At 42.8% G+C, this 27,295-nt stretch overlaps 1 pseudogene; it reads left to right on the forward strand.

Annotated features, from left to right (window-relative positions):
• Positions 1–3,814: 3,814 nt before the first annotated feature.
• Positions 3,815–10,277, forward strand: LOC139177008 (vomeronasal type-1 receptor 4-like; annotated as a pseudogene).
• The last annotated feature ends 17,018 nt before the right edge of the window (positions 10,278–27,295 follow it).

A 27,295-nucleotide genomic window follows, 5' to 3' on the forward strand; every position in this document is an offset into this window, starting at 1 on the left:
GACACAGCAGGGGGAAGGCGAGCATGGAATGAATAGAAAGGGTGGCATTGAAATATACACAACACCATGTGTAAATAGATAGCTAGCGGAAAGCTGCTGCAGAACACAGGCAGGTTAACTCAGTGCTGTTTGAGGACATAGAGGGGTGGGATGGGGTGGGCAGGGAGGCTCTGGACAGAGGGGATGTATATATACTTACAGCTGATTCATGTTGTCATATGGCAGAAACCAACACAACATTTTTTTTTTTTTTTGAGGGCTTAAACACAGTAGCTTATTTATTTAATGAATTAGTTGTAGTTTTTGAAATTGTGGTAAAACACATTTAACATAGAGTTTTCCATTTAACTGTTAAAAAATTTTAGGTTTTGGTAAAAATACATAACAAACTTTAGTATTTTAGCAACTTTTAAGTATACAGTTCAGCAGCATACATCCACACTGTTGTGCAACTATTACCACTGTTCACCTCCAGATATTTTTATTATCCCAGACTGAAATTCTGTATCCTTTAAATAATACCTCTCCATTTCTTGAACCTTCCAGCCTCTGGTAACCACCTATGAATTTGACTACTCTGGGTACCTCATGTGTGTACTAAGTTGCTTCTTGTCTGACTCTTCATGTCCAACTCTTTGCAACCCTGTGGACGATAGCCCACAAGGCTCCTCTGTCCATGGAGATTCTTTAAGCAATTATCCTCCAATTAAAAATTTTTTAAAATATTAATAATAAAAAAAGATGGCGGTCCAAGGAAGGCCAAGCCAGGGCGTCTAGTGCACAAGAAGACCTGTACTACCATTGCCTTTACACAAGTCAGCTTGGACGACAAGGCCACTTCCGCTGAGCTGGTGGAAGCTGTCAGCACCTGTTACAACGACAGATATCATGAGATCCACCATCACTGGGGAGGCCGTGTCCTGGGTCCCAAATCAGTGGCTCTCGGTGCCAAGGTAGAAAAGGTGAGGGTCAAAGAACAGGCCACCAAACTGGGCTAAATGTACACTATTGAGCTTTCTGTTCGAGAGAGTAATAAATACTTCGTAGACCAGAAAAAAATTTTTTTGGCTGTTTGACATGTAGGAACTTGATTCCCCAACCAGGGATCAAAACTGCACCCTCTGCATTGGAAGTGTGGAGTCCTAACCACTGGACTTCCAAGGAGATCACCCAAAATTTCTTATAGAAAGTCATAGGAATGCTAGACTCAGGATCCAGTGATGATGCTCATTATTTTGGAGACATGAAAATGCATTGAGTGTTACATGGGGGGCTGAATGGGAGGGCAGTTTGGAGGAGAATGGATACATGTATATATATAGCTGAGCTCCTTTGCTGTCCACCTGAAACAGTCACAACATGGTTAATTGGCTATACTCCAATACAAAATATATAGTTTAATTGTAAAAATCTGAAAAACAAAACAAAACAAAAAAAGGATCTGGGCTTTTGTCCCAGGTTGATGAACATTTCCTAAAATGAGTGTGGTAAAGACCACAAGAGGCTTCCCTGGTGGCACAGTGGTAAAGAATCCACCGGCTAAACTAGGAGACGTGGATTTTACTCCTGGGTGGGGAAGATCCCCTGGAGAAGGAAATGGCAACCCCCTCCAGTATTCTTCTCTGGGAAATCCCATGGACAGAAGGGCCTGGAGGGTTACAGCCAGTGGGGTCGCAAAGAGTCCGACAAGACTTAGAGACCAAACAACAGCCAAGACCGCTCTCTGAATAAAGTAAGACCACTGAGTGGTGTACTTTAGATGGGTGAGTTATATGGTATGTGAATTAAACCTTCTCAAAGACACTGTTACCAAAACCGAATTGGTAAACACCTGCCTATATATAAAGAAAATACCTGGAGGAATAAGCCCAGTTGGAAGTGTGGTAAAAGAAAAAAAACTTTGATGCACCTTCAAGCGATCCTATAGTACCCGATGACAACTGTGATTCTGAACTACCATTTTCCACAGGGAATTCAGAAAAAAGTTTTCTGCCAGCTATTTGACTGCCCATTCAGATCTTTTCATTGATTCCCAAAAGCTGTCCTTAATCTCCCAAGAAGGAAGATGATGATTTACACTGGGGATAACATTTGCTGCTCGCTGGAAACGCCCCAGACTCCCCATGCAGTCAGTGTCACCCACACAGCAGGTGGCGTGATAATGGAATCTCTGTGGAGAGACCAAGGCTACAAACACCGTCCCTATAACCATGACCTCAGGTGCTCGGCGCTCATCCTGAGTGACACGTCCCTGCACAGAGCTCTGAAGCAAAGACCAGCCATGTGAGTGCTTCCTTCTGTTCAATCTCAGGGCAAAGACTTGGAGAGACGTTGCCTCCAGCAGGAGAGGGACTTAAGACTTAACTCAGACTGGGCAGGACAGGGGCAACATGGCCTCACTTGAGCACTCACATCCATGCTCTGCTGGGTGGAGGGTGGCTGTGAGCCCAGGAGTGTCTTAGGCTGGGAGCAGAGCTGGGTGGTCCACTGTAGATCCCTGTGCCCTGGAGTTTCTAAAGATGGGAGGAGGGATGTGGTCTCTCTGGAATGTGTGCTAAGCCTTGGATGATCCTGTCACCGAGCTCCTCCCTGTTGTTAACAAGGACTCTGCTCACTGTGAGCTTCCCTGGTAGCTCAGCTGGTACAGAATCTGCCTGCAATGCTGGAGACCTGGATTCGATCCCTAGGTTGGGAAGATCCGCTGGAGAAGGGAAAGGTTACCCACTCCAGTACTCTGGCCTGTAGAATTTCACGGGCTCTATAGTCCATGGGGTCGAAGAGAGTTGGACATGACTGAGCGACTTCCACTTTCACTGCTCACTGTAGCAGACCTCACCCATCTATGCTTGCAGGGGAAGGAGTCCCCCTCCCCCCTTTGTCAGTGTGTCTCAACCTGATCCTACTCAGGCTCCTTGAGTCCCGTTGCCCACAGCTCATGACGATGCCTCTAAGCAGCTCATTCTCAGCATTCCCTCAGCACTGGGCTACACACCAGCTCTGATTCAGGGCTCACCTGTGATGAGTTACCTACTCCTCTGTTAATGCAACAGAATTAATTCCTGCTGCTTCCACTGTATTGTAAGCATTTTTACTCACAGAAGTTAAAAAAAAAAAAAAACTAAACTAAACTGTATGAGAAAGTTAGGGTAGCAAAAGTGCTCAGGAGCAAAAGAGACAGAACTGCCTTTAATGGTGTTTCCTGAAAGAAGAGCCCTGTCAGCACCTGCTGTGAGTTAGTTTCTGACTCTGGCTGTGGTGGCGTCCCCCGTGTGTGACCGTGTGGGGCTGGGGATCATGGACTGTGTGGGGGAAGGTGTGTCCTTCTGATTGTGACTGTTGGTGTCAGGGAGGCACCTCACCTGTGGGGTTGATTTCTGTGTCTCCCAGGATATGTACATCCAGTGGGTTTGACCACACCTCTCACCCCAGTGAATACCCAGCCTCACAGGAAGGTCGTGGGCCATGTGTGTGGGAGGAGAGGTGCAAGAGGATGAAAGGACAGGCATGAACAGGAGTCTCTGGGAGCTGTGATGTAGGGAGACACGAGGGGGCTTCCTGAGGATCCTATAAAGAGTTACTGTGCATTGACATTCATGTCAGGGCTTCTACTGATACAGTTCCATCGGACTCATGGAGCAGCCGCATTAGGAGGGCCAGGCTCAGGGCACCCCCAGGATGGGCCAGAGCAGCCTGAAATAGGCTGGACAGGACGCAATGTAGGTAGAAGTTGCCGTACAGCCTTGCAGGGCAGGACCCACAGTCCACTCACCTGTCTGGGACCTTTCCTCGGGGGCTGCCGGGAGATCAGGGGTACATGTCCATCTTCGAGCCCCAGGAGCTACAGCGAGATCAGAGGTACCTGAACAGGCCTGTGCCTCAGGAACTGTCACAAGAGCAGGAGCATATGTCCAAGTCCTCTTTCCAGGAGCTGTCGCGAGAGCAGGGGTAAGAGTCTAGGAACTGTCACGAGAGCAGGATCAGTGTTTAGGTCCTCGTCCCAGTAAACTCTAGCAAAACCGGAAGTGGTGCCTGCACACAGCAGCTCCAGCACGAGCCACAGCTGAGGGAGAGGCTGGCCGGGAGCCATGGTGCTTGTCAGGCGACCGCTGCATCTGCCGGGGCAGTATTTCTTGTTTCTGTGAGATCTCAATTTATCAGGGAGAGAGAGCGGAGAGGAGCAAACGAACAAAAAGGTGTGAATCTAATCTTGAGGTGAAGAGAGCGAGTCAGTCATACTGATTGAGGGGGCTCCTGAGGTGACTCTGAGAAGGTGGAGCCAGGAGGCTGAGCCTGAAGGACCAGACCGTTGAAGTGGCGGGAAGAGGGGCGACTAGGAGCTGGGAGGGGAGGCCAGGACGCGCTTCCTGCTTTGAGGGGAAGTAATACCGCAGCTGTGGTAGGAAAAGGAGCGAGGGCGGCCATGGGGTTACAAACGCCTTAGATGCCCGAAGTCACTGTTTCCTTCTCACGTTGCTGCAGGTGCTCAGTGACAAGGCGAATGTTCATCTTTCCAAACGCCAGCTTGTGGTTTCCCTGGCCTTTTCTATTGTTTTTCTGGTCTCTATTTCATTTATTTCCATCCGTTCTTTTTTATTTCCTTGTATCCATTAACTTTTCCTTAGTTTGGGGTTTGGTTTTGGGGGACTGAAGAGGGGGTGTTGGTGATTTTTGGTGGTTTTTGGTCGCTTTGATCCTTGTGGTAAAAAGTTACCTTGGTTACTAGAATCTTTTTTCTTTATGTAGGCATCTGTTGTGAAAACGTCCCTCTTAGAACAACTTGTGCTGAATCCCATGACCTTCTGTTTGCTATGTTTCCACTCACTCTTGTCTCAAGGTCTTTTATTTCCTCTTGGATTTTTCTTTGACCACTGTTTGCTCTAGAGGTGGTTGTTCATCTCCACGTATCTGAATTTTCCGACTTTCCTGCTGTTATTGGCATCTAGTTTCATATCAGGGGGTTAGAAAAGACACTTCATGGGATTTCAGCCTCAATATGTTGAGACTTGTTTGGGGGACCTCGCTGGTGATCCAGTTCAGATCATTTTTGTATAAGATAGTGTCCAACTTTTGTTTTTGCAGTTTTTAAAATTGGAATACAACTGATATATTGTTATGTCGGTTTCACGGGTAAAACAATGATTCAGTACTTGTGAGTAATACTATTAATTTGACATGTATACATTATGATGTGTAAAATAGATAACTAATGAGAACCTACTGTATAGCTCAGGGAACTCTACTCAATGCTCAGTGGTGACCTAAAGGTGAAGAAAAGAGGGGATAAGTATACATATAAGTGAATCACTTTGCTGTACAGCAGAAACTAAATAGTATTGTAAAGCACACAATGCAACACAGCCATACTCCAATAAAAACATATGTTACAACATTGTAACACAACTATCCTCCAATGAAAAACATCCCATTGTATAATACACCACAGCTTCTTTATGTATTTATTTATCAGTGGACACTTAGATTATTTCCAGGTCTTAGATGTTTTAATAATTCAACAACAATGTATCTGAGTGGGACCAAGGCGCTGAGTTCACTGCAAATCCCTGTGCCCTGGGTTCTCTGACAATGAGGAAAAAAGAGGGGGTCACTGTGGAATCTGTCAAGTCTGCATGACCAGAGCCACTGAGCTTCTCAACCATGTGTAAAGACGTCTACTGACTTCTCAGGACCTAACAAGTTAGACTGTGGGTTATAATTTCTGCTAAGACATTCTGTCAGAGTTCTGGATGTTTTTAAGTTGTGTGTAGAGATGTTACTCATATTTTTGTCTCTCTGATTGAATGGGGAAATGCTCCCCCCGCTATTTTATTCTGGAGCAGGAGAAGAAAGAAAAAAGACTTTGTAATGAGATGAAATCTAATGAATTTTCAACTCTGTGAAAACAGTGCAAATGCTAGAAAATAAGCAATGTATGCCCTTTTTAAAGAATTGGAACTACTAAAATGGAAACTCAACAAATGACCTACTATATAGCACATGGAACTCTGCTCAATTGGATCTGGCAGCCAGGATGGGAGGGGAGTTTGGTGGAGAATGGATACCTGTACATGTATGGCTGAGGCCCTTCACTGTTCACCTGAAACTATCATAGCATTGTCAATCACCTATACCTCAGTACAAAATAAAATTTTTAAAAAAAAATGGTAATAGGATTAGAATAATACTGTTTGTGGTAATTCAATGCTGAATTTAATATTTTCAAATACAGTGGACTCTACCTTGCACCATGGAATTGTCTGAGTATTTCTGTCCCAAAATTCATATATTGATATCATAATCCCAAACATGATGGTGTCAGGATGTGGGCCTTTGGCCAGGTGGAGACCTCATGAACTATATAAGTGCCCTTATAAAAGAGACCTCGAGAGCTCCATGACTCTCCCCATCACCTGAGGACACAGCAAGAGGCACCAGTCATGAATCAAGAAGGCAGCTCTCCCTAGACAGGAACCATGCTGCAGCCTTGATCTTGGACTTCTAACCTCCAGAACTGTGGGCAATAAATTTCTGTTTATAATCCTCTCAAGTGGGTGATGTTTTTTTGTAGCAGTTCAGACATTCTAAGGCCAGTATTGACCAGGACCCCAGGTGGTTGTCATGGCTAAGGCTTAGCGCCATCAGAGGCAATCTCTGAGAAAAGGCTTAGTGATTCTGCACTGGACGCGGCCTGCTCCGCCCTCCATAGCTCCCCCAGTGTCCCTCTGCCAAGAGCTGAGTTCCTGACTCCTCTGTCCATGGTCCTGGGCACATGATGAGCTCTCTCAGCAGGGCTTCTCCCTCTCTTAGGAGGCATGCACAGACCAGCTCTGACTTCTGTGCTGAGCTGGGATGAGGTGAGTTACACACTTCTCTGCTGATTGAGTGTCACATTAATTATTATTGCTTCTACTGGCTTGTGTGCATGTTTAGTCACAGCAGATACACAACTCCAAATGATCTGGTGGATTTCTCTGATATTAACTGAGGGAAATATCACCAGACTCACAGAACTGTGAGATGAGTGGTCATCCTGGAGATTCTGTCAGACTCCTCCACACTGAGTCCCCATCAGTCCATTGATTATGATGCAGGATTTCCTCTCCAGGACTTGTTCCAGAGGGATTTCTGCTCACTAATCTTTGCTCCAGTATAATCTTGGTTCCTTCTCTTCACCTGCTGTCCCTTCCCTTGTGGAGGCAGTGATGTCCCCTGTCTCTCACCTCTCTTACTGATTCGAGAATTTTCAGTCTATTTGGTGTTTTCCTTGTTAGGACAGAGACGTGACTCCCAAGCTTCTTACCTGAGGAACTAGAAAGTGCAGATCCACAAATGAATTTTTAAGTTATGCTGTGTGTGGTAATTCTGATGAAATATGAGTTTCAAACGTGGATAACTGACTCTGTTGAAACTGTATTAAAATCAGCTGGACAATCGTATAAGTTCAATACTTTCGCAATTCGTGATTTTTTCTTAATGCATTCTTACAATAGGCAGGAATGTCTCTAAGAGGTTTAGTGTATCTGCTTTTCTGTCTCCTGTCACATAGTCATATACTCAGTACATATTTGTAATCTCTATTATGCATCGACCATGTTGGTAAACAAGATAAATGTGGTCCTTTAAAAAAATATGTATTTATTTATTTGGCTGCCTTGGGTCTTAGGTGCAGCACGTAGGCTTACTTGCTCCTCGGCACATGGAACCTTGGTTCCCTGATAAGTGTTTGATCCTCTGTCTTTGCGTTGCAAGCCGGTTTCTTAACCCCTGGATCCCAGGGAAGTCCGGATGTAGTTCTTAACTTCATGGAACTTACATGCTGGTGGAGAATAAGGATATGCCAAATAGTAGAAATTAATATACTAATAGTGAAAAATATAACTGATGTCATGCATGTATCCTACAGGTTGAACCCCACATGTGGACTATGACAGTCTCTCCCTTCTCAGGAGAGGAAAAGATCCAGAATTCTTTCCCAGTGTTGACCCTGTCATCATCTTCACAGCTTCCTTTCACCTTCAGGACACTGACGTCCTCTCCATGTCTATTCACAGAGATGCCCTGAGAAACCCAGGGGAGGCGGCTGTGACAACCATCTTTCTGTTCCAGGTGGTGGTTGGGGCTCTGGGTAATGTCATCCTTTTTATCCACAGCATCTCTCCAATCTTATTTGGCCAGAAAAAGAGAGGCACGGACGTGATTCTCACACACTCAGTGCTGGCCAATCTCCTGATTATTCTCTTCTCTGGGATTCCCTGTATAATGGCAGTTTTTGTTTTGAGAAAGCCCCTGAACAGTCTCTTGTGTAAGTTTGTGTATTACATACAGAGAATGGCTCGGAGCACTGCCCTGTGCTCCACCTACGTCCTGAGCACCTATCAGTCCTTCACTCTCACCCCCAGGAGAGCGAAGTGGGTGATGCTCAGAGGAAGGGCCCCCAAGTTCATTGGTCCTTCCCATTGCACCTGCTGGATGCTCAGTTTAATGAGCTCAGATGTTAATGAATCTGGATGCTCAGATATTAATGAATATCTGCATTCCCTTGATGATTACTAGTCCAGAGAACACAAGAAATGATACTGACAATCAAGAGAAGTGGTTCTGCTCACCCACAGCTCCTTAGGCAGCTTTTATGTACTTTTGGTCCATCTCTGATGCCGTGTTTCTTACCCTCATGGTCTGGTCCAGTGGCTCCATGGTGCTTCTCCTGCTCAGACACCGCCAGAGGGTGCAGCATATTCACTCTGCCACTGGACACCACAGATGCCCCCTGGAGACCAGAGCCGCCCACAACATCCTGATGCTGGTGGTCACCTTCGTCATCTTCTACCTGCTGAATTCTATTTTTTCTTTTCGTATCAGTGCTTTTTATGCCGGGAGCCGGTGAGGCATTCCACTCGTGACAAAGGTCATGAGGAAGGAGGCTCGGCATACGCAAAGGCGGGATCGAGCCTCAGGAGTCTGCCCGGATATTCTCGAGCATTTTCCCCCAAAAAACCAGAGTCTGCCTACCTTATTGCTTTGTGCTCTCACCTCTGACTTTACTGGGGGCTGTCCCCTACCACCATCTCTCTCTCTCTGTCAAAGTGTTAACTTACAGCTCCAATTAATAAAGTTCCTGGGCAATTAGGAGTGTTTAAATCCAAACCCCTCAGATGGCTCTCTAACTCGCCTGACAAGTGTACCCAAACTCCTGCAGCTATGCATACGATTGTTTACAGTCTCCTAGCCTCCAGAGGCACGGGAAGCTTAAGATATTCAAATAGCTTAGAGCCTCTCAGAGAGTTAAAAACTGTCAGAATAAACTAGTAAAGGATTTCATTGATGAGTCAATGCTTGTTGCCAAGTTTTCACATCCCCTGAATTGTATCCTTGAATGTGTATTAATTAATAGTTGGTATATAGAAAAAAAATAAGTAGTGGCCTTGGTGTTAGTAACTTTAGACCCTTAAGGTAATAAATTCTTTTCTTTGTTGTAAACCCATTACACATCCGCCCTATAGGAATGCAATTTTGTCTTTGGAAGATGGTGCCAAACCTTAAAATAATTACTCTTAGAGAAAATAAGTCTTTGTTGATAAGTCCTTGTCAAGAGTCATAAAATGTTAGTAGGCCTTCTGGCCAGAAGATGATGTAAATCACCTAAACCATTTGTATACGATAAATTTGCAGGAAAGAAACCTTGGTTTTTGATAAGAATCAAAGACTGCTGACTTTGCATCCCCTATTATCCTCTATGTGTAACTTAGGGTATAAAAGCCCCTGTTAAAAATAAAGCTACGGGCCTTGTTCACCAATGCTTGGTCTCCCCATGTCATTCTTCCCTTTAACTTCCAGCTGAGTCTCCATCTGAAGCGCGGAACCCACCACGCTTACTAATTATGCCTAGGCTTCTAAGACCCACTCGAGAAGGTGTCTAGGGTGAGGCACCTTCCGCTATTCGAGAGGGCGCCTGCGGCCTACGTAAGTGGTGCAAACTTCTTGTCTTGAAGTTTTATTGGTCTCCCACGTAAACCAAGCTACTCAGCCTCTTTTCTCCACTGAATTTTCCTACTGAGCTATCCTCATTCTATTGTTCTCTATATCTCTAATTAGCATATAAATAGTCGCCTAGGCCGTCTCTCCTTCGAATACCCTGGATCAGCTGGGGCTGGTCCCCAGCATTTTTAGATTCTTGTCTATGGTTGATACAGACCTTTAGTGTCTTGGCTTCATGTTTTCCCACAGATTCCACCTTCCAGTTGCTCCTGATGGGTCCTAGAACTCCTAGGTTCTGCTCTTGAAGAAAAATGGTTAAATAGCTAAATATATAGTGCATCCATGTTCAATCTCTCAGTCATGTCTGACTCTTTGCAACCCCAGGCTCCTCTGTCCATGGAATTTTCTAGGCAAGATATTGGAGCAGGTTGCCATTTCCTCTTCTGGGGGATTTCCCTAAACCAGGGCTCAACCTGTGTCTCCTGTATCTCCTGCATTGTCAGGCAGGCTCTACCACTGTGCCCCCTGGGAAGCCCCTTAGATACATAGTAGACAGCTTCAATAATAGCCAATTTCTTTCTTCTGCAATGATTTATATATTTATTTTATACCCACTTTTACTGAAGCATAAATAACATGACACAGTATCACTTCAGGTCTTACAACATTATGATTGAATATTTGCATATGTTACAGACAATCAGTCAAATAAGTCTAGTTGATATCTATCTACCTCCATATTGTTTTCAGTGTTGTCTTGTCTGATCCTTCATGATCATGTGCACTGCAGCACACCAGGCCTCCCTGTCCTTCACCATCTCCCAGAGTTTGCTCAAACATATGTCCATTGAGTCGGTGATGCCATCCAACCATCTCATCCTTGTTGCCCTCTTGCCCCTCCTGCCCTCAGTCTCTCTCAGTCAGGGTCTTTTCCAGTGAGTCAGTTCTTCACATCAGGTGGATGTGAAGTATCTGAGCTTCAGCATCAGTCCTTCCAATGAATATTCAGGGTTGATTTCCTTTAGCATGGACTGGTTTCATCTCCTTGCTGTTGGAGGGACTCTCAAGAGGCTTCTCCAGCACCACAGTTTGAAGGCATCAGTTCTTCAGTGCTCAGCCTTCTTTATGGTCCACTTCTCACATCCATACATGACTACTGGAAAAACATAGCTTTGACTTTATGGACCTTTGTTGATAAAGTGATGTTCTCTGCTTTTTAATACACTGTCTAGATTTGTCATAGCTTTTCATCCAAGGAGCAAGCATATTTTAATTTCCTGGCTGCAGTCACCATCCACAGTGACTTTGGAGCCCCCAAAATAAAATCTGTCACCATTTCCACCTCTGTACGTACTACAAAAACTTTCTTTTGACAAGAACTTTGAAGATCGACTGTCTTACCACTTTTCATTATGCAATACACTATTATTAACTACTGTCTCCATGCTGTACATTTATATACCCATGACTAATTTATTTTGTAATTAGAATTTGTTACCACTGATGTTTGTACTCAGTACAAATTTTTACACAAATCCAAACAACTTTGAAGGTCAAATAGATAAATGGGCTTGCTACCTTGAGAGGTCTGAAAGTGAATCCATGAGATTATCAACTTGAAAAAGATTCCAGCCATTACTAAGGAAACCGTCTTCCCCTTGGCCAGTGCAGCTGCCTGAAAGAAGCATCCTTTCTTCCGGAACATCTGAAGTGTTTTCAAAAAGTTTATCTCCCTGTGCTGTAGCTCATATCCGATATACACTTACACATAATCCAGTATTGCTCTACATTATGTTACTCCAGAGGGGGTGGACGTTTTATTTCATAGGTGAGGATAAGAATCCTGGGAAATGGAGACGGTGTTATGTTTTTGTTTGTGTTTTTTTTTTTTCACTCGTGTTTCTCTGATATGCTGTAGTGTTACACAAAAATCAATGTTATTCAGTGGGTTACATCATTTTTCACATTGGATTTTCTTTACATGGCTCAGTTCAGTCGCTCAGTCGTGTCCGAGTCTTTGTGACCCCATGGACTGCAGCACGCCAGGCTTCCCTGTCCATCACCAACTCCCGGAGCTTGTTCAAACTCGTGTCCATTGAGTTAGTGATACCAACCAACCATCTCATCCTCTGTTGTCCCCTTTTCCTCCTGCCTTCAGTCTTTCCCAGGTTCAGAATCTTTTCTAGTGAGTCAGTTCTTTGCATCAGGTGGCCAAAGTATTGGAGTTTCAGCTTCAGCATCTTTCTCCTTCCAATGAATATTCAGGACTGATTTCCTTTAGGATTGACTGGTTTGATCTCCTTGCAGTCCGAGGGACTCTCAAGAATCTTCTCCAGCAGCACAGTTCAAAAGCATCAATTCTTCAGTGCTCAGCTTTCTTTATACTCCAACTCTCACATCCATACATGACTACTGGAAAAACTATAGCTTTGACTTGATGAACTTTTGTCGGCAAAGTAACGTCTACTCTTTTTAATATGTTGTATAGGTTGGTCATGGCTGACTGTCAGTAAATTTGATTGATTAGACATATGAAGTCATATGATGGAGGGAAGAGAATCTTCCCGCTCCATATTTTTCACTTAAACGTTTAGTGTTGGCCACGGGAGGAGCCAAGATGGTGGAGGAGTAGGATGGGGAGAACACTTTCTCCCCCACAAATTCATCAAAAGAGCATTTAAAAGCCAAGTAAATTCCACAAAACAACTTCTGAATGCCAGCAGAGGACATCAGGCACCCAGAAAAGCAAACCAAGTCTTCGAAAGGAGAGTGCGAGCCCTACGGTAACTCCCCCAGCGGAGAAGCAGCGCAGACACCTGCACACGCCATTAGCAAGTGGGGGCTGGGCAGGGAGGCGCGGCATGGGCTGTATCGCTTAGAGTAACGACCTGGCCTGAATACCCTGAGTGCTATCTGAGTGAAATAATCTGGGTTAGCAAACCAGACTGTGGGATATCTATCACGCAAAAAGCCAGCCCTAACCTAAGACACTGCCAGGCCCGCGCATGGAACAAAGGACTGAACAGAGATAGCCAGCTGCAGACCTTCCCCCTCCGGTGACACGCAGCCAGAGTCGGAAGGGGGCAATCGCAGCCCCAGAGAGACATTATCTATAAAACTGTAAGCAGGCTTCTTTGCTAACTAAAACTTCTTGGGGGTCTGGATGGTCAACATCTCCCTGAGAAGGTGCGCCGGTTGTACACCTAGATAACTGAGCGGCGGGGATGCGATAAGTCGCAGCAATCGCGCTCGCTAAACACCTCATCACCTGAGCTGCTCGGACCTGGGAAGGGCACAAAACGCAGGCCCAACCGAGTCTGCGCCTCTGAGGACTACCCGAGTGCCTGAACCTGAGAGGCTTGGGAGGTGCAGGCAGCCCAGGGCCGGCCACGGATGGTTCCCGGCGGAACAACCTAGAGCCTGAGCAGTGTGGGCAGGGAGGCTACACGCGCCGTGAGTGGGGCAGACCCAGTGTGGCTGAGGCACTGCGAGCACACGCCAGTGTTACTTGTTTGCAGCATCCCTCTCTCCCTCCCTCCCTCCCTCCCCATAGCATGACTGAACAAGTGAGCCTAAAATGAAAAAAAAAATGTTTCCTTCCCCGTCCCCTTTGTGTCAGGGTGGAAACCAGACACTGAAGAGTCCAGCAAACAGAAGAAGCTATAACAGAGGGAACTGCCTTGGAAGCTACAGGCAATAGATTAAAACCCTGTGGTTACTACCGACTACATAGGAAGGGGCCTATAGATCTTGAGAAATAAAAGTCAGACCAAGGAACTAGCCAAAAATGAGCTGAACCCACAATACTCACAACAAAACCAGAGAAAGTCCTCGATATATTTTTACTATTTTTACGATCATTCTTTCTTTTTTTTTTTAATTTTTTAAAAAAATTTTAAGTCCTCTATTATTCCTTTAATTTTCACTTCTATAACCTATTACTTTGCAAAAAAAAAAAAAAGACCCTATTTTTTTTTCTTCAGCAAACTTCATATATATATATATTTAAAAATTTTTGACCTTGTTTTTTTTTCTTCTTTTTCTTTTCTTTAACATTGTATTTTTGAAATTCCAAACTTTACTCTAGATTTTTAATTTCAGCTTTTTGGTATTTGTTATCAATTTTGTACTATAGTTTTTTTTATAATTTCTGTGACTTTTTTTTTCCCTGTTTCTTTCTCTTCTTTTATATAACATTGTATATCTGAAATTCCAACCTCTACTCTAGATTTTTAATTTATGCTTTTTGGTATTTGGTATCAATTTTGTACCTGTATTTTCTTTATAATTTTTGCGACATTGTTTTTGTTTTTGTTTTCTCTCTCTCTCTTTTTCTTCTTCTTTTTTTAACATTGTATTTTTGAAATTCCAAACTCTACTCTAGATTTTTAACTTTTGCTTTTTGGTATTAGTTATCAATTTTGTGCCTATATTTTCTTTGTAATTTTCATGACCTTGTTTGTTTTTGTTTGTTCGTTTTTTCTCTTTCTTTTCCTTCTTTTCTTTAACATCGTATTTTTAAAATTCCAAACTCTACTCTAGATTTTTAATTTTTGCTTTTATGTATTTGTTACCAATTTTGTACCTTTAAGAACCCAATCTTCAGTACCCATTTTTCACTAGGGAACGAGATTACTGGCTTGACTGCTCTCTCTCCCTTAGGACTCTCCTTTTTCTCCACCAGGTCGCCTGTGTCTCCTCCCTAACCCCTCTCTACTCTACCCAACTCTGTGAATTTCTGTGTGTTCCAGACGGTGGAGAACACTTAGGGAACTGATTACTGGCTGGATCTGTCTCCCTCCTTTTCATTCCCCCCTTTTATCCTTCTGGCCACCTGTGTCTCCTTCCTCCTTCTTCTCTTCTCTGTATAACTCCGTGAACATCTCTGAGCGGTCCAGTTGTGGAGTGCACATAAGGAAGTGATTATTGGCTAGTCCACTCTCTCCACTATTGGTTCCACCTCATCTCATTCGGGTCACCTCTAACTCCCTCCTCCCTCTTCTCTTCTCCATGTAATGCTGTGAACCTCTCTGGGTGACCCTGACGGTAGAAACTTTTCATCTTTAACGTAGATGTTTTACCAATGGTGCTGTATAGAAGGAGAAAATTTGAAACTACTGTAAAAATAAGACCAATAACTGGAAGCAGGAGGCTTAAATCCAAACCCTGATTCCAGGGAACTCCTGACTCCAAGGAACATTAATTGACAGGAGCTCATCAAACGCCTCCATACCCACACTGAAACCAAGCACCACACAAGGGCCAACAAGTTCCAGGACAAGACATACCAAACAAATTCTCCAGCAACAAAGGAACACAGCCCTGAGCTTCAAGATACAGGCTGCCCAAAGTCGCCCCAAAAACATAGACATCTCATAACTCATTACTGGACACTTCATTGCACTCCAGAGAGAAGAAATACAGCTCCACCCACCAGAACACCGACACAAGCTTCCCTAACCAAGAAACCTTGACAAGCCACCTGTACAAACCCACACACAGTGAGGAAATGCCACAATAAAGAGAACTCCACAAACTGCCAGAATACAGAAAGGATACCCCAAAATCAGCAATTTAAACAAGATGAAGAGACAGAGGAATACCCAGCAGATAAAGGAACAGGATAAATGCCCACCAAACCAAACCAAAGAGGAAGAGATAGGGAATCTACCTGATAAAGAACTCCGAATAATGATAGTGAAATTGATCCAAAATCTTGAAATCAAAATGGAATCACAGATAAATAGCCTGGAGACAAGGATTGAGAAGATGCAAGAAAGGTTTAACAAGGACCTAGAAGAAATAAAAAAGACTCAATATATAATGAATAATGCAATAAATGAAATTAAAAACACTCTGGAGGCAACAAATAGTAGAATAACAGAGGCAGAAGATAGGATTAGTGAATTAGAAGATAGAATGGCAGAAGTAAATGAATCAGAGAGGATAAAAGAAAAACAAATTAAAAGAAATGAGGACAATCTCAGAAACCTCCAGGACAATATTAAACGCTATAACATTCAAATCATAAGGGTCCCAGAAGAAGAAGACAAAAAGAAAGACCATGAGAAAATACTTCAGGAGGTAATAGTTAAAAACTTCCCTAAAATGGAGAAGGAAATAATCACCCAAGTCCAGGAAACCCAGAGAGTCCCAAATAGGATAAACCCAAGGCAAAACACCCCAAGACACATATTAATCAAATTAACAAAAATCAAACACAAAGAACAAATGTTAAAAGCAGCAAGGGAAAAACAACAAATAACACACAAGGGAATTCCCATAAGGATAACAGCTGATCTTTCAATAGAAACTCTTCAAGCCAGGAGGGAATGGCAAGACATACTTAAAATGATGAAAGAAAATAACCTATAGCCCAGATTATTGTACCCAGCAAGGATCTCATTCAAATATGAAGGAGAAATCAAAAGCTTTTCAGACAAGCAAAAGCTGAGAGAATTCTGCACCACCAAACCAGCTCTCCAACAAATACTAAAGGATATTCTCTAGACAGGAAAGACAAAAATAGTGTATAAATTCGAACCCAAAACAATAAAGTAAATGGCAATGGGATCATACTTATCAGTAATTACCTTAAACGTAAATGGGTTGAATACCCCAACCAAAAGACAAAGACTGGCTGAATGGATACAAAAACAAGACCCCTACATATGTTGTCTACAAGAGACCCACCTCAAAACAGGGGACACATACACACTGAAAGGGAGGGGCTGGAAAAAGATTTTCCATGCAAATAGGGACCAAAAGAAAGCAGGAGTAGCAATACTCATATCAGATAAAATAGACTTTAAAACAAAGGCTGTGAAAAGAGACAAAGATGGTCACTACATAATGATCAAAGGATCAATCCAAGAAGAAGATATAACAATTATAAATATATATGCACCCAACACAGGAGCACCACAGTATGTAAGACAAATGCTAACAAGTATGAAAGGAGAAATTAACAATAACACAATAATAGTGGGAGACTTTAATACCCCACTCACACCTATGGATAGATCAACTAAACAGAAAATTAACAAGGAAACACAAACTTTAAATGATACAATAGACCAGTTAGACCTAATTGATATCTACAGGACATTTCATCCCAAAACAATGAATTTCACCTTTTTCTCATGCGCAAATGGAACCTTCTCCAGGATAGATCACATTCTGGGCCATAAATCTAGCCTTGGTAAATTCAAAAAAATAGAAATCATTCCAAGCATCTTTTCTGACCACAATGCAGTAAGATTAGATCTCAATTACAGGAGAAAAACGATTAAAAATTCCAACATATGGAGGCTGAACAACACGCTACTGAATAACCAACAAATCACAGAAGAAATCAAAAAAGAAATCAAAATTTGCATAGAAACGAATGAAAATGAAAACACAACAACCCAAAACCTGTGGGACACTATAAAAGCAGTCCTAAGAGGAAAGTTCATAGCAATACAGGCATACCTCAAGAAACAAGAAAAAAGCCAAATAAATAACCTAACTCTACACCTAAAGCAACTAGAAAAAGAAGAAATGAAGAACCCCAGGGTTAGTAGAAGGAAAGAAATCTTAAAAATTAGGGCAGAAATAAATGCAAAAGAAACAAAAGAGACCATAGCAAAAATCAACAAAGCCAAAAGCTGGTTCTTTGAAAGGATAAATAAAAGTGACAAACCATTAGCCAGACTCATCAAGAAACAAAGGGAGAAAAATCAAATCAATAAAATTAGAAATGAAAATGGAGAGATCACAACAGACAACACACAAGTACAAAGGATCATAAGAGACTACTATCAACAATTATATGCCAATAAAATGGACAACGTGGAAGAAATGGACAAATTCTTAGAAAAGTACAACTTTCCAAAACTCGACCAGGAAGAAATAGAAAATCTTAACAGACCCATCACAAGCACGGAAATTGAAACTGTAATCAAAAATCTTCCAGCAAACGAAAGCCCAGGTCCAGACGGCTTCACAGCTGAATTCTACCAAAAATTTACAGAACAGCTAACACCTATCCTGCTCAAACTCTTCCAGAAAATTGCAGAGGAAGGTAAACTTCCAAACTCATTCTATGAGGCCACCATCGCCCTAATACCAAAACCTGACAAAGATCCCACAAAAAAAGAAAACTACAGGCCAATAACACTGATGAACATAGATGCAAAAATCCTTAACAAACTTCTAGCAGTCAGAATCCAACAACATATTAAAAGATCATACACCATGACCAAGTGGGCTTTATCCCAGGGATGCAAGGATTCTTCAATATCCGCAAATCAATCTATGTAATACACCACATTAACAATTTGAAAAATAAAAACCATATGATTATCTCAATAGATGCAGAGAAAGCCTTTGACAAAATTCAACATCCATTTATGATAAAAACTCTCCAGAAAGCAGGAATAGAAGGAACATACCTCAACATAATAAAAGCTATGTATGACAAACCTACAGCAAACATTATCCTCAATGGTGAAAAATTGAAAGCATTCCCTCTAAAGTCAGGAACAAGACAAGGGTGCCCACTTTCACCATTACTATTCAACATAGTTTTGGAAGTGTTGGCCACAGCAGTCAGAGCAGAAAAAGAAATAAAAGGAATCCAAATTGGAAAAGAAGAAGTAAAACTCTCACTGTGTGCAGATGACATGATCCTCTACATAGAAAACCCTAAAGACTCCACCAGAAAACTACTAGAAGTAATCAATGATTATAGTAAAGTTGCAGGGTATAAAATCAACACACAGAAATCCCTTGCATTCCTATACACTAATAATGAGAAAACAGAAAGAGAAATTAAGGAAACAATTCCATTCACCATTGCAACGGAAAGAATAAAAAACTTAGGAATATATCTACCTAGAGAAACTAAAGACCTATACATAGAAAATTATAAAACACTGGTGAAAGAAATGAAAGAGGACACTAAAAGATGGAGAAATATACCATGTTCACGGATTGGAAGAATCAATATAGTGAAAATGATTATACTACCAAAGCAATTTATAGATTCAATGCAATCCCTATCAAGCTACCAAGGGTATTCTTCACAGAGCTAGGACAAATAATTTCACAATTTGTATGAAAATACAAAAAACCTCGAATAGCCAAAGCTATCTTGAGAAAGAAGAATGAAACTGGAGGAATCAACCTACCTGACTTCAGGCTCTACTACAAAGCCACAGTTATCAAGACAGTATGGTACTGGCACAAAGACAGAAATATAGATCAATGGAACAAAATAGAAAGCCCAGAGATAAATCCATACACCTATGGACACCTTATCTTTGACAAAGGAGGCAAGAATATACAATGGATTAAAGACAATCTCTTTAACAAGTGGTGCTGGGAAATCTGGTCAACCACATGTAAAAGAATGAAACTAGAATACTTTCTAACACCATACACAAAAATAAACTCAAAATGGATCAAAGATCTCAACATAAGACCAGAAACTATAAAACTCCTAGAGGAGAACATAGGCAAAACACTCTCTGACATACATCACAGAAGGATCCTCTATGACCCACCTCCCAGAATATTGGAAATAAAAGCAAAAATAAACAAATGGGACCTAATTAAACTTAAAAGCTTCTGCACATCAAAGGAAATTTAGCAAGGTGAAAAGACAGCCTTCAGGATGGGAGAAAATAATAGCAAATGAAGCAACTGACAAACAACTAATCTCAAAAATAGACAAGCAACTCCTATAGCTCAATTCCAGAAAAATAAATGACCCAATCAAAAAATGGGCCAAAGAACTAAAGAGACATTTCTCCAAAGAAGACATACAGATGGCTAACAAACACATGAAAAGATGCTCAACATCACTCATTATCAGAGAAATGCAAATCAAGACCACTATGAGGTACCATTTCACACCAGTCAGAATGGCTGTGATCCAAAAGTCTACAAGCAATAAATGCTGGAGAGGGTGTGGAGAAAAGGGAACCCTCTTACACTGTTGGTGGGAATGCAAACTAGTACAGCCACTATGGAGAACAGTGTGGAGATTCCTTAAAAAACTGGAAATAGAACTGCCTTATGATCCAGCAATCCCACTGCTGGGCATACACACTGAGGAAACCAGAAGGGAAAGAGACACGTGTACCCCAGTGTTCATTGCCGCACTGTTTATAATAGCCAGGACATGGAAGCAACCTAGATGTCCATCAGCAGATGAATGGATAAGAAAGCTGTGGTACATATGCACAATGGAGTATTACTCAGCCATTAAAAAGAATACATTTGAATCAGTTCTAATGAGGTGGATGAAACTGGAGCCTATTATACAGAGTGAAATAAGCCAGAAGGAAAAACACCAATACAGTATACTAACGGATATATATGAAATTTAGAAAGATGCTAACAATAACCCTGTGTACGAGACAGCAAAAGAGACACTGATGTATAGAACAGTCTTATGGACTCTGTTGCAGAGGGAGAGGGTGGAAGATTTGGGAGAATGGCACTGAAACATATATAATATCATGTATGAAACGATTCGCCAGTCCATGTATGGTGCACGATACTGGATGCTTGGGGCTAGTACACTGGGACGACCCAGAGGGATGGTATGGGGAGGGAGGAGGGAGGAGGGTTCAGGATGGGGAACACATGTATACCTGTGGCAGATTCATTTTGATATTTGGAAAAAATAATACAATTTGTAAAGTTTAAAAACAAAATAAAATTTAAAAATAAATAAATAAATTGTTTTGCCACTCTGGCTGGTATAAAATAAAAAAAAAGTTTAGTCTTTGTCACTGAAACACAAAATATTGAGACTTAATTTTATATTTTATCCTAATCACTGTTTTCTGTGTTGCTTTGTCATAATATATTTTTCTGGGAAAATGTGGCGTTTTTAATATTCCATTGTAGAACTTAGTAGTCTTTATGCAGGTCAGGAAGCAACAGTTAGAACTGGACATGGAACAACAGACTGGTTCCAAATAGGTAAAGAAGTACGCCAAGGCTGTATATTGTCACCCTGCTTATTTAACATATTTTCAGAGTACATCATGAGAACTGCTGGACTGGAAAAAACACTAGCTGGAATCAAGATTGCCGGGAGAAATATCAGTAACCTCAGATATGCAGATGATACCACCCTTATGGCAGAAAGTGAAGAGGAACTAAAAAGCCTCTTGATGAAAGTGAAAGAGGAGAGTGAAAAAGTTGGCTTAAAGCTCAACATTCAGAAAACTAAGATCATGGCATCCGGTCCGATTACTTCATGGGAAATAGATGGGGAAACGGGGGAAACAGGGTCAGAGTTTATTTTGGGGGGCCCCAAAATCACTGCAGATGGTGATTGCAGCCATGAAATTAAAAGACGCTTACTCCTTGGAAGGAAAGTTATAACCAACCTAGATACCATATTCAAAAGCAGAGACATTACTTTGCCAACAAAGGTCATCTAGTCAAGGTTATGGTTTTTCCTGTGGTCATGTATGAATGTGAGAGTTGGACTGTGAAGAAGGCTGAGCACCGGAGAATTGATGCTTCTGAACTGTGGTGTTGGAGAAGACTCTTGAGAGTCCCTTGGACTGCAAGGAGATCCAACCAGTCCATTCTGAAGGAGATCAGCCCTGGGATTTCCTTGGAAGGAATGATGGTAAAGCTGAAACTCCAGTACACTGGCCACCTCATGTGAAGAGTTGACTCATTGGAAAAGACTCTGATGCTGGGAGGGATTGGGAGCAGGAGGAGAAGGGGACGACAAAGGATGAGATGGCTGGATGGGATCACTGACTTGATGGACGTGAGTCTGAGTGAACTCCGGGAGTTGGTGATGGACAGGGAGGCCTGGCGTGCTGTGATTCATGGGGTCGCAAAGGGTCAGACAGGACTGAGCGACTGAACTGAACCGAAGGTATAATTATTTGTATTTATTGCTGTATCAATTACATATGAGCTTCCAAATTTTCTATTATTCTCCTTAGATTATTACGACTGTTTCAAATAATGTCAGAATAGAAGTGCTCCAACCAAAGGACACAGACAGGATGATTAAATAAAGAACCAGACCCGTATACCTGCTATTTACAAAAAACTTTCCATCTAGAGACACGAATAGACTGAAAGTGATTGAGTGGAAAAGGTTGTTCCACACAAATCAAAACAAAATCAGAGAAATACTTATTCAAAAAAGACTTGAAGATAAAGACTATTACAAGAGACAAAGAATAACACTACATATTGATTGAAGGATCAACCCATGAAGAAGATGTAACAATTGTAAATATATATGCACCCAACATAGGAGCACCTCAATACAGAAGGCGAATCGGGTGTGTGTGTTACACCCAAGCCCCTCAGTCCAAATGAGCCCATGTCAGGAGCTCCCATGTCAGGAGCCCATGTCATGGGCTCCCATGTCAGGAGCCCATGTCAACCCCCTGGGACTGGCGCTTCCACACTGGATGGCTCAGATCTGGATGCTTTCACCCACTCAGCTAGAAGTCTGGGATGAATCATGTGTTTCAAATATGGGAACCTGAAGTGTTAGTGGCTCTTTGTATCTTCATTACCTAGTTGAGGAATGGCACATAGTAGGTCCAAACTGTCTGTATGTGTTTGTGTTGAGCCACCTCCCCATAGTGAATAATCATTCAATATATTAAAACCTTTATGCACATTGTCCGAGACAGAGGCCACGAATGTACAACTTTATAGGAGCAGTAGGACTTCCCTCGTGGTCCAGTGGTTAAGAATCCACTTGCCAGTGCAGGGGACATGGGTTCCATCTCTGGCCTGGGAGGATTCCACATGCCACAAAGCAACTAACCTTGTGCCACAATTACTGAGCCACTGTGCCCTAGAGCCCGAGCTATGCAGTAAGAGAAGTCACAATAAGGAGCCCACACACTGCAACTAGAGAGTAGCCCCCGCTCTCCACAATTAGAGAAAGGCTGTGCACAGCACCAGAAGCCTCGTGCAGCCAAAATAAATACTATTTTTTGAAGAGGCGGAAGATGTTCTATCTACCAGGGTTATCTTGGAAACCCCTTGTTTATGAAATGCGGATGTGTCTGCTGCCTTCATGCACCAGTCTCCATAGAAGGCGCCTGATGGGGAGGGTGGATGGTGTCCCTTCTCTCCATGGTCCCCCAGGAGAAACACCAGGCCAACTTCCTACCTAATGGCTCAGGTATCAAACATCCAATTATCAAGTTAAACTTCCAACTAGCAATTGATCATCCACAGATGAAATTAAAGAATTCTAACATTTTCTCCCTAATATAATTTTAGATAAATTCTTTTCCCCAACTGCTGTCTGCATGTCCCAGAGTGCATCTTGCCAGAGCTAATGGACTGTAACACAAGGGCAGGCTTGTGATCCAAACAGACTCAAAGAGGTGGTCTGTGGGTGACCTGGAGAAAATGACAAAGTCCTTGCAGAGTCATGTGGACAGAATGGAGACCTGAGGATTCTGAGAAGGGAAACTCTGGCTTCAAAGGGGGCATTTTCCAGGTTAAACAGACCAGAGGCCATAAATAGAAAGGGCTGTGCAACTTAACCTCAGGGGGAAGCCCAGCTTCCAGATCCCATGCTGATGATCAGTGTGAACACACTTTGGAACAGTTTGGAAAAGTGAGACCATGAGGGAAAATGCCCAATGGGAGACACAGTGAAGGGAGCCCTGGTGCTCTGTGAGTGTCCCTCCCCCAGCTGTGACTTTCACTGTAAACTTGGGTTCTCCCACAGGGAACTCAGAAAACTCTCCCTGCCCTCTGCTCAGCTGCTCATGGGGACCTTCTCAGTAATTGCCAGGAGTTGTCACTAGTCCCCAGGCGTGGATGAGGGTGAGGAGCACTGGGGGTAAGATCTGCCCCTCACTGGAGATGCCCGAGATTCTCCATGCAGACAGTGTCACCTCCGCTCCAGATGACATGATAATGGCTCCTCTGTGGGGACAATGGACCCAGGGACCCTGTCCCTATAACTGGGGCCCATCCTGACTGACACTTCTCTGCACAGAGTGTGGAGCCGAGTGCAGGCAGGTGAGTGCTCCCTTTTGTTCAGTCTCAAGGAAGGAAACAGGAGAGCTGGTTCTTAGCAGGAGAGGGGCTCAGAGCTGTATTGTCAGCACCTTGGGCAGGACAGGTGCTCCCCTGTCTTGTCCTGAGCTGCCCCGTCCATGCCCTGGCTGGCAGGTGGAAGTGGGGAATGTGCTGGGGTGTGTATCTGAGTGGGACCAGAGCTGTGAGTTCACTGCAGACCCCTGTGTCCTGGGGTCCCTGACAATGAGGGGAAGAGGGAGGGGGGACTGTGGAATCTCTGCCAAGTCCTGTATGACCAGAGCTGCAGGCTTCTCAATATTGCATAAAAGTGTCTACTGACCTCCGACCTAATTGATTAGGGTTGGGTTCGAATATCATGGAATAGGTTGATGTGTAAGAGTTTGGGTTAGAACCTGAAAGTCCTGAAATAAGATCCAGTGACAGACATATACACATACAAACAGAAATACAGAGAAAAAGGCTGCCCTGTAACAATACTGACATTCTCCCTCACTGTATGAAGTGGTCTCTGTATTTTCTGCCATGATTTGCCTTTCTTGACTCTCTCTGTGTTTTATGTGATGTAGGTCAGTGTGGCTCATGTCTTCCCCTCTCTAACGGAATGTCAAAATGCCCTCAGCCTTATTACCATGAGCAGCAGGGAAAAGAAAACAGAATATGTATTGAGATGGAATTCAGTTAACTTTCCCACTTGACATAGTAGTGTAAATGTTAGAAAACAAGCATCATTAGATTTTTAAAAGATTGGAATTAGGAATTGAAGGAGTACCCTCTGTGATAATTCAATGTTTTATATTCAGAAATACATTGAAATATACCTTGCGCCATGCCACAAATTGATGTTTGTGTCCCACAAATACTCATATGCTGAAATCCTGTATCTTAAAGACAAGGGTGTTAGGAGAAGAGCCTTTGGAGATGCTTATATTAAGTGGGAGGCCCTTTGTGAATAGGATTCCCACCTTGTCCAAATTGGGCTTCCCTGGTGACTCAGATGGTAAAGAAACTGCCCGCAAAGCAGGAGACACAGATTCCATCCCTGGGTCAGGAAAACCCTCTGGAGAAGGAAATAGTTGCCCTCTCCAGAATTCTTGCCTGGAGAATGCCATGGACAGAGGACCCTGGAGGGCTACAGTTCATGGGGTCGCCAAGAGTCAGACATAACTTTTTTTCAGTCCCTGTCCAGATTCATGGACACTTCCATGCCCAGGCTGCTCCACCCACACCTGTGGGTGCAGAGAGGCCCCTGGGGGTGGCAGGCACTGGAATGTGTGTTCCTGTCTCAGCACAGGGACCCCTTCTGTGGGTTCATTTCTGACTCTTGCTGTGGTTGTATGCCCCCGCGTTTGACTGTTTGCGGCTGGGAGTCACAAGTCGGGTGGGGGCAGGTGTGTCCTACAAATTCCGGGTAATAACTGTTGGTTTCAGGGAGGCACTTGCCCTGTGGGGTGATTTTTGTGTGTGTCCCACAAAATGGACAAACAGTAGCTATGACCACATCACTCACCCCAGCAAATGCTCAGCCCAAGAGGAAAGAGGTGATGGACCATAACTGATTACTGAAATTGCAGTGGATCTAAAATGTACATCATGATTTGATACATGTACACCTTCTAAAGGAGTCCACAGTTGACTGAACTGATGCATCCATCGCCTCACATATTAGGTGTCATCACCTGTCGTCACCAGGTTCTACATTAGCCCTCAGACCTTGTTCACCTTATAACTGAAAGACTGTATCCCTTTACCATCTTCTCCCCTTTTCCCCAACCCCAGTTCCCAGGCAACCACCATTCGACTCTATGAGATTGATTTTTTTTAAATAACTCTACCTATAATTGACAGAAATGGAGAAGGGAATGGCAAATATCTATGTCTGGATATTTCACACACCAAAGTGTCCTTGAATTTTATCCATGCTGTTGCAAAAGGAAGGATTTCCACCTTTGAAAGATGAGTTATACTCCGCTGTATAATGCACCTCAGCTCCCTAAGCATTCATCTGTCAGTGGGTGCTTGGGTTGTTTCCGTGTCTTGGCTCTTGTGGTAACAAGCAGCAATGAACACAGGGGTCCAGACATTGCTCCGAGATCTGATTTCACCCCCTTGTACATACACTAGAAGCAGGACTGCTGGTCACATGACACATCCGGTTCTAGTTTCCAAGGAATTTTAACGTTTTCCGCAGAGGCTGTACCCGTCTACGTTCCCACCAACAGTGCCTAAGTGTGCCTTTTTCTCAACACCCCTGCCAATTTGCTCCCTCTTGTCTTCTGGGGAACCGACACTAACAGGTGAGAGACGCTATCACATTGGGATTTTGATCTGATGACTAGAGATATTGAGCACCTGGCCATGTACCTTTTTAGCCCTCTGTTTGCTGTCTTTGGACAAATGTCTACTTGAGTCCTTTGTACATTTTAAGCTGGGTTTTGGGTTTTTCCAGAAATTCCTTTTACATTTTGGATGTTCACTCATTACTGGGTGTGCGGATTGCTAATATTGTCTCCTGTTGCATAGCTGCCTCTTCATGCTTTCCTTCGCTCTGCAGAGGTCTTATGTGATGCACTCCCATTCGTTTACCTTTGCTTTTGTTGTTAAATTCAAGCCGTCATGACCAAGACCAAGGTCAAGGAGCTCACTTCTTTCCTCTCAGAGTTTCATGGTTTCAGCTCTTACATTCCAGTCTTAGTCTGAGACCATTTTTGTGTGTGATGTAAGATAGTCTGCAGCTTTTCTTGTAGTCTTTAAAATTGGGACATAACTGACATAACATTATATGAGTTTCATGTGTACAAAATAATGATTCCATGTTTGTCTATGTTGCCAGGTGGTTACAGTAAGTCTAATTAACATCTATTAAATATGCATTACATTTTTTTCATTCAGTCAGAATTTGGTAGGTTTGTGACTACCAGTTTCAGTCTTTAGATGTGGATGTTCAGCTTTCCAAATAGCACTTGTTGAAGAAACTATCCTTTTTCTATTATATATTCTTAGTGCCTCTGTCAAAACTTAATTAACCACTGGAGCTTGGGTTTGTTTCTGCCTCTTTATTCTGTTCCATTGATCTGTCTGTTTAAACACCCATATGTGTTTCTGTTACTATAAATTTGACATACAATTTGAAATACAGACGTTTCATGCTTTGTTTTTCTTTCTCAAGATTCTTTCACTGTTTGGGTATTTTTTGATTGACTACAAATTTGGGTGGGTTTTTTTTTTTTTTTCTGTTTCTGAGAATAATGACATTGAAAATGGTTGAACTAAGCCA

Source organism: Bos indicus, chromosome 18 (assembly GCF_029378745.1).
Source record: "Bos indicus isolate NIAB-ARS_2022 breed Sahiwal x Tharparkar chromosome 18, NIAB-ARS_B.indTharparkar_mat_pri_1.0, whole genome shotgun sequence".
NCBI lineage: Eukaryota > Metazoa > Chordata > Mammalia > Artiodactyla > Bovidae > Bos > Bos indicus.